The following is a 7,616-nucleotide window of genomic DNA, read 5'->3' on the forward strand; positions in this document are numbered from 1 at the left end:
TTATGTGCCAGACATAATTATGTATTATATGGTTAAATATTACATATATGTAAGAATATAAATATGGAAATGTAATAAAAACAATTACTAGCTTGCATTGTTTACACATTGGGAAAGAGAATAAAATCATGAAGAAAACATAAGGCAAGATAATCCATCCTTCTAAAGAGGCCAGTATTAAATCTACGGTCATAACTTTCAGTATTGAGCTTTATTAACTTAAAAAATTAAATTTTAAAGTTCAGCAGGACATGAGATAACATCTTATATGACTATTATATTTTTCAGAATGAAAATAAGAGCAGAAATATTTCCCTTAACCTAAAATTCAAAGCTAATAGAGCCAGAACCTAAGTCTGCTGAATCATAGTCTGGCATTTTGCTTACAATATAAAAGACTTGTATTATTTGTTCCTTGTACTTGTTTGCCTTTATTTCTTTTTTAAAATCTTTTTTTTTCATTTTTAATGACATTTATTGTTTTCTTTCTAATTTTGCAAGCAATACATATTCATTGCTGATGACTAGAAATCTATAAAAGCTTAAAGTAAAAAATAACAATCACCAATAATCCGCAGCCCCCAGATATAACCATCATTAACATTTTGATGCATTTCCTCCAGGGTTTACTTTTTTTTTTTTTTAATTGAAGTATAATTGACCTACAACACTATGTTCGTTCCAGGTGTACAACATAGGGATTTGATATTTCTATACATTACAAACTGATCACGATGATTAGTCACCATCTGTCACATACAAGGATATTACAATATAATTGACTATATTCCCCATGCTGTACATTTCATGCCCGTGACTTGTTATTTTGCTACTGAGAGTTCATATGTCTTGTTTGTGTAAAATACCTCTAACCTAACACCAACCTGCCAAAATTCTAGTGGTATTAGACAATGTACATCCTCTGAATTCTATTTCACTTATCTGTCTGATATAGGGCCAAGGAATATGGCATACTTTCTAATTATTTTGCAAATAAAAATATAATAAGAAAAAGGTATATTTTCAATAAAATGAGCTATGTTTAATAAGATAAAATAAACATTATCTTATTGCAGAAATTTTAAACATACTGAAGAGTAAATGCAAGAGTATAATTGAAAAATACTGAAAAGTAAATCCCCCAAATTAACTCTTCAGCTTAAATATATTCATACTTTTCCACCTTTCATGACTGAAGTACATTAATATTATCTTGTTAAATTTGTGATGCTTTTCACCACATTTTTATTTTAAAAATTTTTACTGTAGCATTTAAAAAAAATATTCAGAAACCCATCATGTACCTCCAGAGTTCTGAGTACGAACATATCTATAATTATTATCCTTACTTTCCTGACTAATTGCTATGGTTAAAATGCATATATTTTATGTTTGGTAATATTGCCAAATTCCTTTCCTGGAAGATAGTATCCATAGACTCATCTACCACCAGTGTGTGCAAGTATTTGACTCACCACACTCTTACCAGCTTGGACGTTGTTTACACAAACAAGAAAATAAAAAATAAAAACAAATTTTAATTTCAACTTGATTTTAATTTCAGGGTTTTTTTTTGCAATTTTCTTCTCGTTCTTCCATATTTTAGTCATTATTCATGTAATCATATGATAATTTTATATAAGTTATTTATTTCCACTTCACCCATCTATAGAATCCAGGTCTCCTCACTTACTGTTGAGTGTGTCATGGAGTTTTCTAAAATTTCCTTATGGCTCCTGTGATGGATACTTTCTCTCTGTATGTTTTGCATCTGGATCTTCAGGATGATGGTTCATTTTCTAACTATTCACAATTTTTATTTCGTAGAGCAACTATTTCTTTGCTATTAAATCATATTGGAATCAGTGGAGATCTATGCATTCACCATTTGAAAGGGATCTGGATTTGATCCCATGTATTAGCTGATTTCCTTTTAGACAACTGTATTTCTTGGCTATGCTGCTGGAGAATGGATGGATAGACATATACAATTACTAGGCTAATTTTCTGTAATTTTGTTCTTTGCTCTCTTACTACAACTCAGTTTTCAGAAAAATGATCAAAATTTGCCGTCTTGGAAAGTAGCGATAATTTTCGCAAGAAACAAACTATTAAGTTACCCTCATTTTCTGTGTGTATATGTATACATGTGTATATATACATATTTGTATTTCCCTTAAGTATGGTACCTAGTGTAATCAACCATTTATAAAAATTACCATTTTTAACCAAATAACCAATGTATTTCCTCTCCAGACATAAGAGAAATCTGAAGTACAGTTTAGTTTTTTTTCTTCACCATGCTATTCATTTCATATTATTTTAAGAAATGGAGGTAACAAAATAAATGTATATAAATTATATATTATATGTAAATGTACATATATGATACACAAAGTAATTTGCATGTTTTAACCTATTATAAGTAATAAGATTCAATTAATAAATTAAGATTATGTTTAGTAACCAGAGTTTTATGTCAGTTTCTTACTTAAAAGTCATCTAGGCATGCAGAATTATTTATTGTTTAACTAAATATTTTGTCTAAATTTTAAAATTAAAAATCTGAAAGTTCTAATTTTAGCTACCACATTATATTCCTATTATTAGCAGCATTGTAAGAATTTACAATTTACAGTACTCTTGCACAAAGACCCTAAGTCATGCCTTTAAAATGTAGCTTACCATATAAAAGTAATGTCATCACAGTGTTTAGGTTTGTGCAAGACCATTGTAAATTGTAAATTCTTACAATGTTACCATAGGAATATAATGTGTTATTAAAATTGTAATTTCCAGATCTAACTAACCAAACCTTAGACAAAATATTCAATTAGTAAATAATTTTTGCATGCTTGGATGATATTCTAAGTAAGAAACTGATATAAAACACTGGTCACTAAACATAATTTTAATTTAATAATTTAGTCAAATATTAAAGAGAACGTTATATTCTTTTTTTTATCTTTTTCTTGTTACCCAGGCTCTTCCTCTTTATCTTGTAGCTATAGTAACAAATACTATTATGTATATAATATTTTCACTATCAACAACAAAACACAAAGCCTTGAATGTATTTTCTTTCTTTTATTTAGGTGTTATGAATCTTATCTGTACTTAAATATCCCTAAGAGTCCTCACATAGTGACATAAATTTTATTTATGTTTTTTCCTGATTAATAAATCTTTAAAGTTTACTAAGAGAGGGGAAAAGAGGAAGAGAGAAATAAAAAAGGAAACAAAGTGAGAGAAGGTCAGCTTCAAACAAATGACTTGTTTACTGTAAAAGACCAACTATTTTCCCTCTGCAAGTTGAGGGGAGAATAACCTTTAGAGTCAAGTAAATCAACATGGACACACATCCACAAATGAGGTGCATTACAGTTGTTTTAATAATTCAGTCTCCTGACCATTAACAAGTTGTGTGATTTAAAAGCCATCATTATTAATTCCTGAAGTATGGAGACAAAGAAGAGGGTGTCTCCTATGTTAAATCCATGATCTGTTCCTTTCAAAAGGTGAGAAGTTCTTCTCTGGGTGGTACCCTACCTATCTCTCAAGTGGAAAAAAAAAATTTTCATATGGAAATGTTACCAAAGTAGCCACTGCTGGTCTAAATTGTTACTGGTAAAATTTTGTCAGTTACACAAATCTGCATACCAGTTAAAGTGTTAGTGAGAAATCCTAAAGGGAGCAGGTGTTCAGCCTGGGGGGAGGCACAGCCTTACCTTGAGAGGACCTGGAAGAATCATAAGTCTGTCAAGATATGACCCCCCCCTGTCTCTAGAACTTAGCCAAAGACTCAAGGGGCCCCAGAGGTGCTCCCTCTTACTGACTTGAGACTAACAGTCAGCAAGGGTCTTGAGTGGATCTCAGTGAACCTCCACTTCTGTCAATGACCTCTAGCCAAAGGCCACCAGGAATGTACTTCTAGTCGAACAAATTTGGGTTTACTGGCTCATTGCATTCAGGGAAAATGTACCGCGTGTGGAACTGTGGCTGCATTCACTAGCCCTCCCCTCACTTCCTGTCTTTGTAAAACCAACACACCACCAAGAATTTGTGAGATGCTCCACAGTGGGAGTGTTTCTTCCTTGAGACTGTTGCTTTGCATTTTATGTTAAAATGGAAATGTGGAATAAAAATATTGCAGATTGCTCATTTCTATCGTATAAGTATGAAAGACCTGTATATAGAAGAGGTGGTTAAGGTAGTTAGGTGTGAACTTGAGCATGTGACATAGACCCAACACTGTGAGAGCCAGCATTTTCTTATCCAGGTAGCAGGAGTCTCAACCTGTTTTGAGTGTCTCTGTTCCTCATCTGCCACCCACCAATCTGGAGCGTCTGCCTCTTTCTTTGGTCTCTCCTTGCCCTCTGTGTGTGGAGGCCAGTTTAGAAACCACCACCCCCACAACGAGCGACCCCAGATGGCCAGGACTTGTTAATAACTGGCAGCTTTCCGAATTTCTGTCCCTGCTTCCAACTTAGGACCAACTAGAGAAAGCCAAATATGTACCCCTAACCAACCACACAGGCTGCCCCCCTTTAGTTAGCCGGCCCGCAGCTTCCCATGCCAATCAGGCCCCATCAGGGCACATTTGAAGCCTTACATTTTTCTTCCACTATATAAAGTCTTCCCACTCCTCTGCCTGCCTTTGAGTCCCTGCCAAAACGCAAGTGTTGGTGGCTGACTCTTTTGCTACAGTAAGCTCTGAATAAATAGCCTTTGCCTGTTCTCATTTGGTCGCCCCTTGCTTATTTCCACAGGAACTATAAGAAAGAAACTAATACAGAATTTGACTTGGGGTAGGTGATTGGAGAAGAGTCCAAGGAAGTGGGAGTCGTGGATTGTATGAAGTGGGGGTGATTCTCTATTATTAGGTGCCTGTATTACATCTAGAAGGAAGAAAGACGGGAGCAGTGCTAAATCTGTAACTGGTGAAGAAGCAGCAATCATATCAGCCAGTAAATGGAGATATCTGGTCAGTCTTCATGTTTGCAGCATGTGACATGAATACACATATCAGGCTTCGATATGAATACAGAGTTGTGCTATTTCTGTCTTTGCCCATCAAACTCGCAGAGTGGCTTTGTCTGCTGTTGGTGCTGGGTGAAGTAATTGGTGTCCAGTAGTAAAATGTATGTCCTAACAGTAAGGGCCACACCAGGTCCCTGCAACCCCACAGCCTGGCTGATGGTACCAGACCACGTCCTGGGTATTAGAGCTGCTTGTTACTTTCCCCAGAGTAAACGGTTTTAGGAAGAAGTCTTCCGTTCAAGGCACTTGCTGTGCAGTATAGACCTGTCTACCCAGTTTTCTGTGGCAGAGTATATATATCTCTAAGATAAGGAAGGACAGTCTAAGGTAGATTAAATATCTTCTGACCTCCCTTTCCAGGCTTCTAATAATTCTTTTCTGACATTTCTAATAGCACAACTACTACCATTACAACCACTACTAATCAATCATCATCATCATCAAATTAAGAGCCTACTTTCCTGTTTCACAATACATTTCCATTAATTCTTAGACTTTCTATATAAATTGTGGCTAAAGTTGAAGATTAGGACTAGAATTTTCTGCTATTTGTGATTTTTTCTTTTTTCTTTCTTTTTTTTTCTACTCTGTCTTCCTGCTCCAGGGTAACTTGTAAAGTAATTTGGAAGAAGCTTCATCGGGGACTTATATAAGATGCTATTTTAAACCTAAACCCTACACTCTCCTTTCTCCATATGCTTTGTAAAACTTTCAAAGGATATTGGTAGTTAAGAGCTATTTGGAGGTAGATGAATAAACCATGGAATAATTAGAAAGTTGAGAGACTGCAGGAGTTGGGTCTAAAATAAAAGTAGGGGACAGAAGTAAAATTTTTGGATTGCATTTACGTCCATGTCCTTTACAGCACTATCTTATGTTGCTATATGGAACCTTCTCCACTTTGGGAATCACCTGAGTCTTGAAGAAGAATAGAAATTAGCAGTAGGGATGGGATGTTTTCAAGAAACAAGTATCATATTTATTTATAATAATGAGAGGCCATAAAACACCCAGCTCTTTTAATGAACAATCACATGATTCTCAAAAAATGATGTAACTGAGTGCCAGCCTACAGAGCCCCACCGCCCTGCACTTTATGTACACCAGCAGATGAAGAATGCCCTGGGCTTGGTCACAGTCATGGGTAAATAATCTTCCTCTCCTGGGGAGATGAAGTTGAACAGAAATATGTACAGTGGGGTCAGGGGAAAACAGCCCTACCTCTCTTTAGCCTTTTAAGCATCACCATGTGAAAACATGTCTGAATAGTGTTCTGTGCATGATAAAGACTTTATGAGAACCCACTCCCAATAAGCATACAATTTCAAGCTGCAAAAATGTCATCATGTTTGCCCACCACCCAAAAAATGAAGTGTACTTACTGATTGAGGATGACCAAAGTACCTCAGAAGTTTTATTTTTTAGAACTTCATTATACAGGTTTTTCCTTTCTCTGTGGAGACCGTCTAATTCTATCACTCTAAATTCCCAGTAAATAGAGTATCTTTATCAATGCTTTTTCCCTCACCTGTGTTTTGCCATTTGTTGATTCCAAGTGTGTGTTTTCTGTAGTTATTTGTGAAATAACTTCTTGGTTGCTACACAGCAGTTCTCAGTGTTTATAAATCAATACCTTAAAGCAATTCATTAAAAATTTAAGGCAGATAATCCAGCCTAAGGCTTCCAAACTCATGGATCACCATGGGCTTATGGAAGCCTTCTGGCATATACTGATTTTTCTTTTTTCTTTTTTAAAATTTGCAGCATAGATTGTTCAATCAAGGTCTTTCCTTGAAAGATTTGGGACAAAGCATCTTGCTCCAAAAACCATCTGTATGTAGGTTAGTAAAGATATGCATAGAAAGTTAGGATAATAAATTCACTTGGGGAAATAATATTACATGTTATAGCCCTCGGAAAAAATGTTGTTTTATGAATGTCCCCTTAAGTTTTCCCTACCACTCCTTATGCATTTTTCTAAATCTCAGAAAAGTCCACATTTTAATACAGAAATTCTTAAACCTATGAGACTCAGTGACACTTTTTAAGAACAAAAGTTTTATAACATTATTTCCTATATTAAAATGAAATTCACAGATTCTATAGCCTACTTACATAAGGAACATAAACCAAGACAATGCCATCAATATAAGGGAGATATTAAAATAATAATAAATGATAGTGTTCAGTGTAAACTTATGAGACATAATAGTTACGTTAGAAGTCATATCAAAGTAGTGAGATTCTTATAGTTCAACCTGGAATCACTATGAATGATGCAAATACAGGAAGATACAGTAATAAAAAGATTCCATTTTTGATGTTAGCAAGATGACAGTTTTCAGGTTACCACACCCCGCTTCCTCCATAACTGAGTAATCCCCCTGCACCGCTGCACCTCCTGTCTCAGGTCACAGGTGGAAATTCATCACAATAGAGCAGCCCGTCCACTCCACCCAGTGACCATAACACACACCCCAAGCCACCCATCTCCTCCTGTTCCTGTTTCTCTCCAGACACAACCTGAGCCCTTCTCCTTGAGGAAATCCACTTCCTGTTTACCATGTGAATAATAC

General features: G+C 35.2%; 1 long non-coding RNA gene across 1 annotated transcript; it reads right to left on the bottom strand.

The window, feature by feature from the left end:
- Positions 1-449: 449 nt before the first annotated feature.
- On the bottom strand, positions 450-6,233 carry LOC118897451. The gene is made up of 3 exons (XR_005020434.1): positions 6,223-6,233; positions 5,904-5,907; positions 450-517 (listed from the first exon to the last, which is right to left on the bottom strand). It is a non-coding gene; the product is annotated as an uncharacterized LOC118897451 (long non-coding RNA).
- Between the last annotated feature and the right edge of the window lie 1,383 nt (positions 6,234-7,616).

Source organism: Balaenoptera musculus, chromosome 6 (assembly GCF_009873245.2).
Source record: "Balaenoptera musculus isolate JJ_BM4_2016_0621 chromosome 6, mBalMus1.pri.v3, whole genome shotgun sequence".
Taxonomy (NCBI): domain Eukaryota; kingdom Metazoa; phylum Chordata; class Mammalia; order Artiodactyla; family Balaenopteridae; genus Balaenoptera; species Balaenoptera musculus.